The sequence below is a fragment of the Humulus lupulus genome, chromosome 2 (assembly GCF_963169125.1).
Source record: "Humulus lupulus chromosome 2, drHumLupu1.1, whole genome shotgun sequence".
Taxonomy (NCBI): Eukaryota; Viridiplantae; Streptophyta; class Magnoliopsida; order Rosales; family Cannabaceae; genus Humulus; species Humulus lupulus.
This window is the reverse complement of record NC_084794.1, coordinates 297,932,849-297,944,445: the sequence shown is the minus strand read 5'-3', so window position 1 is coordinate 297,944,445 and position 11,597 is coordinate 297,932,849.

The following is an 11,597-nucleotide window of genomic DNA, read 5'->3' as shown; positions in this document are numbered from 1 at the left end:
ATTATCAAACGAGTTGAACACGAGGTTAATACATTTCGGAGAAATTACTGAAATCACCAATTCACCAAAGGGGTACTCCTTTCAGAAATCTTCGATTTCTCTAATATGGATTCGAGCATTGTTTTGATCATGAATACTAAAGAATATGCGAGGGTCATGGGCACAGAAGTTGTAGCCCTATGTCCTAGGGTTCTATGTATAAAATTGCGTACAAATCCGAGGTGTGTAGAGGGTGATACAGTCAAAATACAGAAGGATGTACTAATATAAGGAAAAAACTTGCGAAAATTGCCATCAAAAAGAGGAATTTTATTTGAAATGTTGACTTATGGCTCCGTTTCGACTCCAATATATTCATTTACCCATGAGATCTCTTGGGGAAAATTATCAAACGAGTTAAACACGACGTTAATACATTTCGGAGAAATTACTGAAATCTCCAATTCACCAAAGGGGTACCCCTTTATGAAATCTTCGATTTCTCTAATATGGATTCGGGCAATATTTTGATCGTGAATAACAAAGAATATGCGAGGGTCATGGGCACAGAAGTCGTAGCCCTATGTCTTAGGGTTCTATGTATAATATTGCGTCCAAATCCGAGGTGTGCAGAGGGTGATACAGTCAAAATACAGAAGGATGTACTAATATGAGAAAAAAACTTGCGAAAATTGCCATCAAAAAGAGGAATTTTATTTGAAATGTTGACTTAAGGCTCCGTTTCGACTCCAATATATTCATTTACCCATGAGATCTCTTGGGGAAAATTATCAAACGAGTTGAACACGAGGTTAATACATTTCGGAGAAATTACTGAAATCACCAATTCACCAAAGGGGTACTCCTTTCAGAAATCTTCGATTTCTCTAATATGGATTGGAGCATTGTTTTGATCGTGAATACTAAAGAATATACGAGGGTCATGGGCACAGAAGTAGTAGCCCTATGTCTTAGGGTTCTATGTATAAAATTGCGTACAAATCCGAGGTGTGTAGAGGGTGATACAGTCAAAATACAGAAGGATGTACTAATATAAGGAAAAAACTTGCGAAAATTGCCATCAAAAAGAGGAATTTTATTTGAAATGTTGACTTATGGCTCCGTTTCGACTCCAATATATTCATTTACCCATGAGATCTCTTGGGGAAAATTATCAAACGAGTTGAACACGACGTTAATACATTTCGGAAAAATTACTGAAATCTCCAATTCACCAAAGGGGTACCCCTTTATGAAATCTTCGATTTCTCTAATATGGATTCGAGTAATATTTTTATCGTGAATAACAAAGAATATGCGAGGGTCATGGGCACCGAAGTCGTAGCCCTATGTCTTAGGGTTCTATGTATAAAATTGCGTGCAAATCCGAGGTGTGTAGAGGGTGATACAGTCAAAATACAGAAGGATGTACTAATATGAGGAAAAAACTTGCGAAAATTGCCATCAAAAAGAGGAATTTTATTTGAAATGTTGACTTAAGGCTCCGTTTCGACTCCAATATATTCATTTACCCATGAGATCTCTTGGGGAAAATTATCAAACGAGTTGAACACGAGGTTAATACATTTCGGAGAAATTACTGAAATCACCAATTCACCAAAGGGGTACCCCTTTATGAAATCTTCGATTTCTCTAATATGAATTGGAGCATTGTTTTGATCATGAATACTAAAGAATATGCGAGGGTCATGGGCACAGAAGCTGTAGCCCTATGTCTTCGGGTTCTATGTATAAAATTGCGTGCAAATCCGAGGTGTGTAGAGGGTGATACAGTCAAAATACAGAAGGATGTACTAATATGAGGAAAAAACTTGCGAAAATTGCCATCAAAAAGAGGAATTTTATTTGAAATGTTGACGTAAGGCTCCGTTTCGTCTCCAATATATTCATTTACCCATGAGATCTCTTGGGGAAAATTATCAAACGAGTTAAACTAGACGTTAATACATTTCGGAGAAATTACTGAAATCTCCAATTCACCAAAGGGGTACCCCTTTATGAAATCTTCGATTTCTCTAATATGGATTCGGGCAATATTTTGATCTTGAATAACAAAGAATATGCGAGGGTCATGGGCACAGAAGTTGTAGCCTTATGTCCTAGGGTTCTATGTATAAAATTGAGTGCAAATCCGAGGTGTGTAGAGGGTGATACAGTCAAAATACAGAAGGATGTACTAATATGAGGAAAAAACTTGCGAAAATTGCCATCAAAAAGAGGAATTTTATTTGAAATGTTGACTTATGGCTCCGTTTCGACTCCAATATATTCATTTACCCATGAGATCTCTTGGGGAAAATTATCAAACGAGTTGAACACGACGTTAATACATTTCGGAGAAATTACTGAAATCTCCAATTCACCAAAGGGGTACCCCTTTATGAAATCTTCGATTTCTCTAATATGGATTCGGGCAATATTTTGATCGTGAATAACAAAGAATATGCGAGGGTCATGGGCACAGAAGTCGTAGCCCTATGTCTTAGGGTTCTATGTATAATATTGCGTCCAAATCCGAGGTGTGTAGAGGGTGATACAGTCCAAATACAGAAGGATGTACTAATATGAGGAAAAAACTTGCGAAAATTGCCATCAAAAAGAGGAATTTTATTTGAAATTTTGACTTAAGGCTCCGTTTCGACTCCAATATATTCATTTACCCATGAGATCTCTTGGGGAAAATTATCAAACGAGTTGAACACGAGGTTAATACATTTCGGAGAAATTACTGAAATCACCAATTCACCAAAGGGGTACTCCTTTCAGAAATCTTCGATTTCTCTAATATGGATTGGAGCATTGTTTTGATCGTGAATACTAAAGAATATACGAGGGTCATGGGCACAGAAGTAGTAGCCCTATGTCTTAGGGTTCTATGTATAAAATTGCGTACAAATCCGAGGTATGTAGAGGGTGATACAGTCAAAATACAGAAGGATGTACTAATATAAGGAAAAAACTTGCGAAAATTGCCATCAAAAAGAGGAATTTTATTTGAAATGTTGACTTATGGCTCCGTTTCGACTCCAATATATTCATTTACCCATGAGATCTCTTGGGGAAAATTATCAAACGAGTTGAACACGACGTTAATACATTTCGGAAAAATTACTGAAATCTCCAATTCACCAAAGGGGTACCCCTTTATGAAATCTTCGATTTCTCTAATATGGATTCGAGCAATATTTTGATCGTGAATAACAAAGAATATGCGAGGGTCATGGGCACAGAAGTTGTAGCCCTATGTCTTAGGGTTCTATGTATAAAATTGCGTGCAAATCCGAGGTGTGTAGAGGGTGATACAGTCAAAATACAGAAGGATGTACTAATATGAGGAAAAAACTTGCGAAAATTGCCATCAAAAAGAGGAATTTTATTTGAAATGTTGACGTAAGGCTCCGTTTCGACTCCAATATATTCATTTACCCATGAGATCTCTTGGGGAAAATTATCAAACGAGTTGAACACGAGGTTAATACATTTCGGAGAAATTACTGAAATCACCAATTCACCAAAGGGGTACTCCTTTCAGAAATCTTCGATTTCTCTAATATGGATTGGAGCATTGTTTTGATCGTGAATACTAAAGAATATGCGAGGGTCATGGGCACAGAAGTTGTAGCCCTATGTCCTAGGGTTCTATGTATAAAATTGCGTACAAATCCGAGGTGTGTAGAGGGTGATACAGTCAAAATACAGAAGGATGTACTAATATAAGGAAAAAACTTGCGAAAATTGCCATCAAAAAGAGGAATTTTATTTGAAATGTTGACTTATGGCTCCGTTTCGACTCCAATATATTCATTTACCCATGAGATCTCTTGGGGAAAATTATCAAACGAGTTGAACACGACGTTAATACATTTCGGAGAAATTACTGAAATCTCCAATTCACCAAAGGGGTACCCCTTTATGAAATCTTCGATTTCTCTAATATGGATTCGGGCAATATTTTGATCGTGAATAACAAAGAATATGCGAGGGTCATGGGCACAGAAGTTGTAGCCCTATGTCTTAGGGTTCTATGTATAAAATTGAGTGCAAATCCGAGGTGTGTAGAGGGTGATACAGTCAAAATATAGAAGGATGTACTAATATGAGGAAAAAACTTGCGAAAATTGCCATCAAAAAGAGGAATTTTATTTGAAATGTTGACTTAAGGCTCCGTTTCGACTCCAATATATTCATTTACCCATGAGATCTCTTGGGGAAAATTATCAAACGAGTTGAACACGAGGTTAATACATTTCGTAGAAATTACTGAAATCTCCAATTCACCAAAGGGGTACCCCTATTTGAAATCTTCGATTTCTCTAATATGGATTCGAGTAATATTTTTATCGTGAATAACAAAGAATATGCGAGGGTCATGGGCACCGAAGTCGTAGCCCTATGTCTTAGGGTTCTATGTATAAAATTGCGTGCAAATCCGAGGTGTGTAGAGGGTGATACAGTCAAAATACAGAAGGATGTACTAATATGAGGAAAAAACTTGCGAAAATTGCCATCAAAAAGAGGAATTTTATTTGAAATGTTGACTTAAGGCTCCGTTTCGACTCCAATATATTCATTTACCCATGAGATCTCTTGGGGAAAATTATCAAACGAGTTGAACACGAGGTTAATACATTTCGGAGAAATTACTGAAATCACCAATTCACCAAAGGGGTACCCCTTTATGAAATCTTCGATTTCTCTAATATGAATTGGAGCATTGTTTTGATCATGAATACTAAAGAATATGCGAGGGTCATGGGCACAGAAGCTGTAGCCCTATGTCTTCGGGTTCTATGTATAAAATTGCGTGCAAATCCGAGGTGTGTAGAGGGTGATACAGTCAAAATACAGAAGGATGTACTAATATGAGGAAAAAACTTGCGAAAATTGCCATCAAAAAGAGGAATTTTATTTGAAATGTTGACGTAAGGCTCCGTTTCGACTCCAATATATTCATTTACCCATGAGATCTCTTGGGGAAAATTATCAAACGAGTTAAACTAGACGTTAATACATTTCGGAGAAATTACTGAAATCTCCAATTCACCAAAGGGGTACCCCTTTATGAAATCTTCGATTTCTCTAATATGGATTCGGGCAATATTTTGATCTTGAATAACAAAGAATATGCGAGGGTCATGGGCACAGAAGTTGTAGCCTTATGTCCTAGGGTTCTATGTATAAAATTGAGTGCAAATCCGAGGTGTGTAGAGGGTGATACAGTCAAAATACAGAAGGATGTACTAATATGAGGAAAAAACTTGCGAAAATTGCCATCAAAAAGAGGAATTTTATTTGAAATGTTGACTTATGGCTCCGTTTCGACTCCAATATATTCATTTACCCATGAGATCTCTTGGGGAAAATTATCAAACGAGTTGAACACGACGTTAATACATTTCGGAGAAATTACTGAAATCTCCAATTCACCAAAGGGGTACCCCTTTATGAAATCTTCGATTTCTCTAATATGGATTCGGGCAATATTTTGATCGTGAATAACAAAGAATATGCGAGGGTCATGGGCACAGAAGTCGTAGCCCTATGTCTTAGGGTTCTATGTATAATATTGCGTCCAAATCCGAGGTGTGTAGAGGGTGATACAGTCAAAATACAGAAGGATGTACTAATATGAGGAAAAAACTTGCGAAAATTGCCATCAAAAAGAGGAATTTTATTTGAAATGTTGACTTAAGGCTCCGTTTCGACTCCAATATATTCATTTACCCATGAGATCTCTTGGGGAAAATTATCAAACGAGTTGAACACGAGGTTAATACATTTCGGAGAAATTACAGAAATCACCAATTCACCAAAGGGGTACTCCTTTCAGAAATCTTCGATTTCTCTAATATGGATTGGAGCATTGTTTTGATCGTGAATACTAAAGAATATACGAGGGTCATGGGCACAGAAGTAGTAGCCCTATGTCTTAGGGTTCTATGTATAAAATTGCGTACAAATCCGAGGTATGTAGAGGGTGATACAGTCAAAATACAGAAGGATGTACTAATATAAGGAAAAAACTTGCGAAAATTGCCATCAAAAAGAGGAATTTTATTTGAAATGTTGACTTATGGCTCCGTTTCGACTCCAATATATTCATTTACCCATGAGATCTCTTGGGGAAAATTATCAAACGAGTTGAACACGACGTTAATACATTTCGGAAAAATTACTGAAATCTCCAATTCACCAAAGGGGTACCCCTTTATGAAATCTTCGATTTCTCTAATATGGATTCGAGCAATATTTTGATCGTGAATAACAAAGAATATGCGAGGGTCATGGGCACAGAAGTTGTAGCCCTATGTCTTAGGGTTCTATGTATAAAATTGCGTGCAAATCCGAGGTGTGTAGAGGGTGATACAGTCAAAATACAGAAGGATGTACTAATATGAGGAAAAAACTTGCGAAAATTGCCATCAAAAAGAGGAATTTTATTTGAAATGTTGACGTAAGGCTCCGTTTCGACTCCAATATATTCATTTACCCATGAGATCTCTTGGGGAAAATTATCAAACGAGTTGAACACGAGGTTAATACATTTCGGAGAAATTACTGAAATCACCAATTCACCAAAGGGGTACTCCTTTCAGAAATCTTCGATTTCTCTAATATGGATTGGAGCATTGTTTTGATCGTGAATACTAAAGAATATGCGAGGGTCATGGGCACAGAAGTTGTAGCCCTATGTTCTAGGGTTCTATGTATAAAATTGCGTACAAATCCGAGGTGTGTAGAGGGTGATACAGTCAAAATACAGAAGGATGTACTAATATAAGGAAAAAACTTGCGAAAATTGCCATCAAAAAGAGGAATTTTATTTGAAATGTTGACTTATGGCTCCGTTTCGACTCCAATATATTCATTTACCCATGAGATCTCTTGGGGAAAATTATCAAACGAGTTGAACACGACGTTAATACATTTCGGAGAAATTACTGAAATCTCCAATTCACCAAAGGGGTACCCCTTTATGAAATCTTCGATTTCTCTAATATGGATTCGGGCAATATTTTGATCGTGAATAACAAAGAATATGCGAGGGTCATGGGCACAGAAGTTGTAGCCCTATGTCTTAGGGTTCTATGTATAAAATTGAGTGCAAATCCGAGGTGTGTAGAGGGTGATACAGTCAAAATATAGAAGGATGTACTAATATGAGGAAAAAACTTGCGAAAATTGCCATCAAAAAGAGGAATTTTATTTGAAATGTTGACTTAAGGCTCCGTTTCGACTCCAATATATTCATTTACCCATGAGATCTCTTGGGGAAAATTATCAAACGAGTTGAACACGAGGTTAATACATTTCGTAGAAATTACTGAAATCTCCAATTCACCAAAGGGGTACCCCTATTTGAAATCTTCGATTTCTCTAATATGGATTCGAGTAATATTTTTATCGTGAATAACAAAGAATATGCGAGGGTCATGGGCACCGAAGTCGTAGCCCTATGTCTTAGGGTTCTATGTATAAAATTGCGTGCAAATCCGAGGTGTGTAGAGGGTGATACAGTCAAAATACAGAAGGATGTACTAATATGAGGAAAAAACTTGCGAAAATTGCCATCAAAAAGAGGAATTTTATTTGAAATGTTGACTTAAGGCTCCGTTTCGACTCCAATATATTCATTTACCCATGAGATCTCTTGGGGAAAATTATCAAACGAGTTGAACACGAGGTTAATACATTTCGGAGAAATTACTGAAATCACCAATTCACCAAAGGGGTACCCCTTTATGAAATCTTCGATTTCTCTAATATGAATTGGAGCATTGTTTTGATCATGAATACTAAAGAATATGCGAGGGTCATGGGCACAGAAGCTGTAGCCCTATGTCTTCGGGTTCTATGTATAAAATTGCGTGCAAATCCGAGGTGTGTAGAGGGTGATACAGTCAAAATACAGAAGGATGTACTAATATGAGGAAAAAACTTGCGAAAATTGCCATCAAAAAGAGGAATTTTATTTGAAATGTTGACTTAAGGCTCCGTTTCTACTCCAATATATTCATTTACCCATGAGATCTCTTGGGGAAAATTATCAAACGAGTTGAACACGAGGTTAATACATTTCGGAGAAATTACTGAAATCACCAATTCACCAAAGGGGTACTCCTTTCAGAAATCTTCGATTTCTCTAATATGGATTCGAGTAATATTTTGATCGTGAATAACAAAGAATATGCGAGGGTCATGGGCACAGAAGTTGTAGCCCTATGTCTTAGGGTTCTATGTATAAAATTGCGTGCAAATCCGAGGTGTGTAGAGGGTGATACAGTCAAAATACATAAGGATGTACTAATATGAGGAAAAAACTTGCGAATATTGCCATCAAAAAGAGGAATTTTATTTGAAATGTTTACTTAAGGCTCCGTTTCGACTCCAATATATTCATTTACCCATGAGATCTCTTGGGGAAAATTATCAAACGAGTTGAACACGACGTTAATACATTTCGGAGAAATTACTGAAATCTCCAATTCACCAAAGGGGTACCCCTTTATGAAATCTTCGATTTCTCTAATATGGATTCGAGCAATATTTTGATCGTGAATAACAAAGAATATGCGAGGGTCATGGGCACAGAAGTTGTAGCCCTATGTCTTAGGGTTCTATGTATAAAATTTCCTGCAAATCCGAGGTGTGTAGAGGGTGATACAGTCAAAATACATAAGGATGTACTAATATGAGGAAAAAACTTGCGAAAATTGCCATCAAAAAGAGGAATTTTATTTGAAATGTTTACTTAAGGCTCCGTTTCGACTCCAATATATTCATTTACCCATGAGATCTCTTGGGGAAAATTATCAAACGAGTTGAACACGAGGTTAATACATTTCGGAGAAATTACTGAAATCACCAATTCACCAAAGGGGTACCCCTTTATGAAATCTTCGATTTCTCTAATATGGATTGGAGCATCGTTTTGATCGTGAATACTAAAGAATATGCGAGGGTCATGGGCACAGAAGTTGTAGCCCTATGTCCTAGGGTTCTATGTATAAAATTGCGTACAAATCCGAGGTGTGTAGAGGGTGATACCGTCAAAATACAGAAGGATGTACTAATATAAGGAAAAAACTTGCGAAAATTGCCATCAAAAAGAGGAATTTTATTTGAAATGTTGACTTATGGCTCCGTTTCGACTCCAATATATTCATTTACCCATGAGATCTCTTGGGGAAAATTATCAAACGAGTTGAACACGACGTTAATACATTTCGGAGAAATTACTGAAATCTCCAATTCACCAAAGGGGTACCCCTTAATGAAATCTTCGATTTCTCTAATATGGATTCGAGCAATATTTTGATCGTGAATAACAAAGAATTTGCGAGGGTCATGGGCACAGAAGTTGTAGCCCTATGTCTTAGGGTTCTATGTATAAAATTGCGTGCAAATCCGAGGTGTGTAGAGGGTGATACAGTCAAAATACAGAAGGATGTACTAATATGAGGAAAAAACTTGCGAAAATTGCCATCAAAAAGAGGAATTTTATTTGAAATGTTGACTTAAGGCTCCGTTTCGACTCCAATATATTCATTTACCCATGAGATCTCTTGGGGAAAATTATCAAACGAGTTGAACACGAGGTTAATACATTTCGGAGAAATTACTGAAATCACCAATTCACCAAAGGGGTACCCCTTTATGAAATCTTCGATTTCTCTAATATGGATTGGAGCATTGTTTTGATCGTTAATACTAAAGAATATGCGAGGGTCATGGGCACAGAAGTTGTAGCCCTATGTCTTCGGGTTCTATGTATAAAATTGCGTGCAAATCCGAGGTGTGTAGAGGGTGATACAGTCAAAATACAGAAGGATGTACTAATATGAGGAAAAAACTTGCGAAAATTGCCATCAAAAAGAGGAATTTTATTTGAAATGTTGACGTAAGGCTCCGTTTCGACTCCAATGTATTCATTTACCCATGAGATCTCTTGGGGAAAATTATCAAACGAGTTGAACACGACGTTAATACATTTCGGAGAAATTACTGAAATCTCCAATTCACCAAAGGGGTACCCCTTTATGAAATCTTCGATTTCTCTAATATGGATTCGAGCAATATTTTGATCGTGAATAACAAAGAATATGCGAGGGTCATGGGCACAGAAGTTGTAGCCCTATGTCTTAGGGTTCTATGTATAAAATTTCCTGCAAATCCGAGGTGTGTAGAGGGTGATACAGTCAAAATACATAAGGATGTACTAATATGAGGAAAAAACTTGCGAAAATTGCCATCAAAAAGAGGAATTTTATTTGAAATGTTTACTTAAGGCTCCGTTTCGACTCCAATATATTCATTTACCCATGAGATCTCTTGGGGAAAATTATCAAACGAGTTGAACACGAGGTTAATACATTTCGGAGAAATTACTGAAATCACCAATTCACCAAAGGGGTACCCCTTTATGAAATCTTCGATTTCTCTAATATGGATTGGAGCATCGTTTTGATCGTGAATACTAAAGAATATGCGAGGGTCATGGGCACAGAAGTTGTAGCCCTATGTCCTAGGGTTCTATGTATAAAATTGCGTACAAATCCGAGGTGTGTAGAGGGTGATACAGTCAAAATACAGAAGGATGTACTAATATGAGGAAAAAACTTGCGAAAATTGCCATCAAAAAGAGGAATTTTATTTGAAATGTTGACTTAAGGCTCCGTTTCGACTCCAATATATTCATTTACCCATGAGATCTCTTGGGGAAAATTATCAAACGAGTTGAACACGAGGTTAATACATTTCAGAGAAATTACTGAAATCACCAATTCACCAAAGGGGTACCCCTTTATGAAATCTTCGATTTCTCTAATATGAATTGGAGCATTGTTTTGATCGTGAATACTAAAGAATATGCGAGGGTCATGGGCACAGAAGCTGTAGCCCTATGTCTTCGGGTTCTATGTATAAAATTGCGTGCAAATCCGAGGTGTGTAGAGGGTGATACAGTCAAAATACAGAAGGATGTACTAATATGAGGAAAAAACTTGCGAAAATTGCCATCAAAAAGAGGAATTTTATTTGAAATGTTGACTTAAGGCTCCGTTTCTACTCCAATATATTCATTTACCCATGAGATCTCTTGGGGAAAATTATCAAACGAGTTGAACACGAGGTTAATACATTTCGGAGAAATTACTGAAATCACCAATTCACCAAAGGGGTACTCCTTTCAGAAATCTTCGATTTCTCTAATATCGATTGGAGCATTGTTTTGATCGTGAATACTAAAGAATATGCGAGGGTCATGGGCATAGAAGTTGTAGCCCTATGTCTTCGGGTTCTATGTATAAAATTGCGTGCAAATCCGAGGTGTGTAGAGGGTGATACAGTCAAAATACAGAAGGATGGACTAATATGAGGAAAAAACTTGCGAAAATTGCCATCAAAAAGAGGAATTTTATTTGAAATGTTGACGTAAGGCTCCGTTTCGACTCCAATGTATTCATTTACCCATGAGATCTCTTGGGGAAAATTATCAAACGAGTTGAACACGACGTTAATACATTTCGGAGAAATTACTGAAATCTCCAATTCACCAAAGGGGTACCCCTTTATGAAATCTTCGATTTCTCTAATAT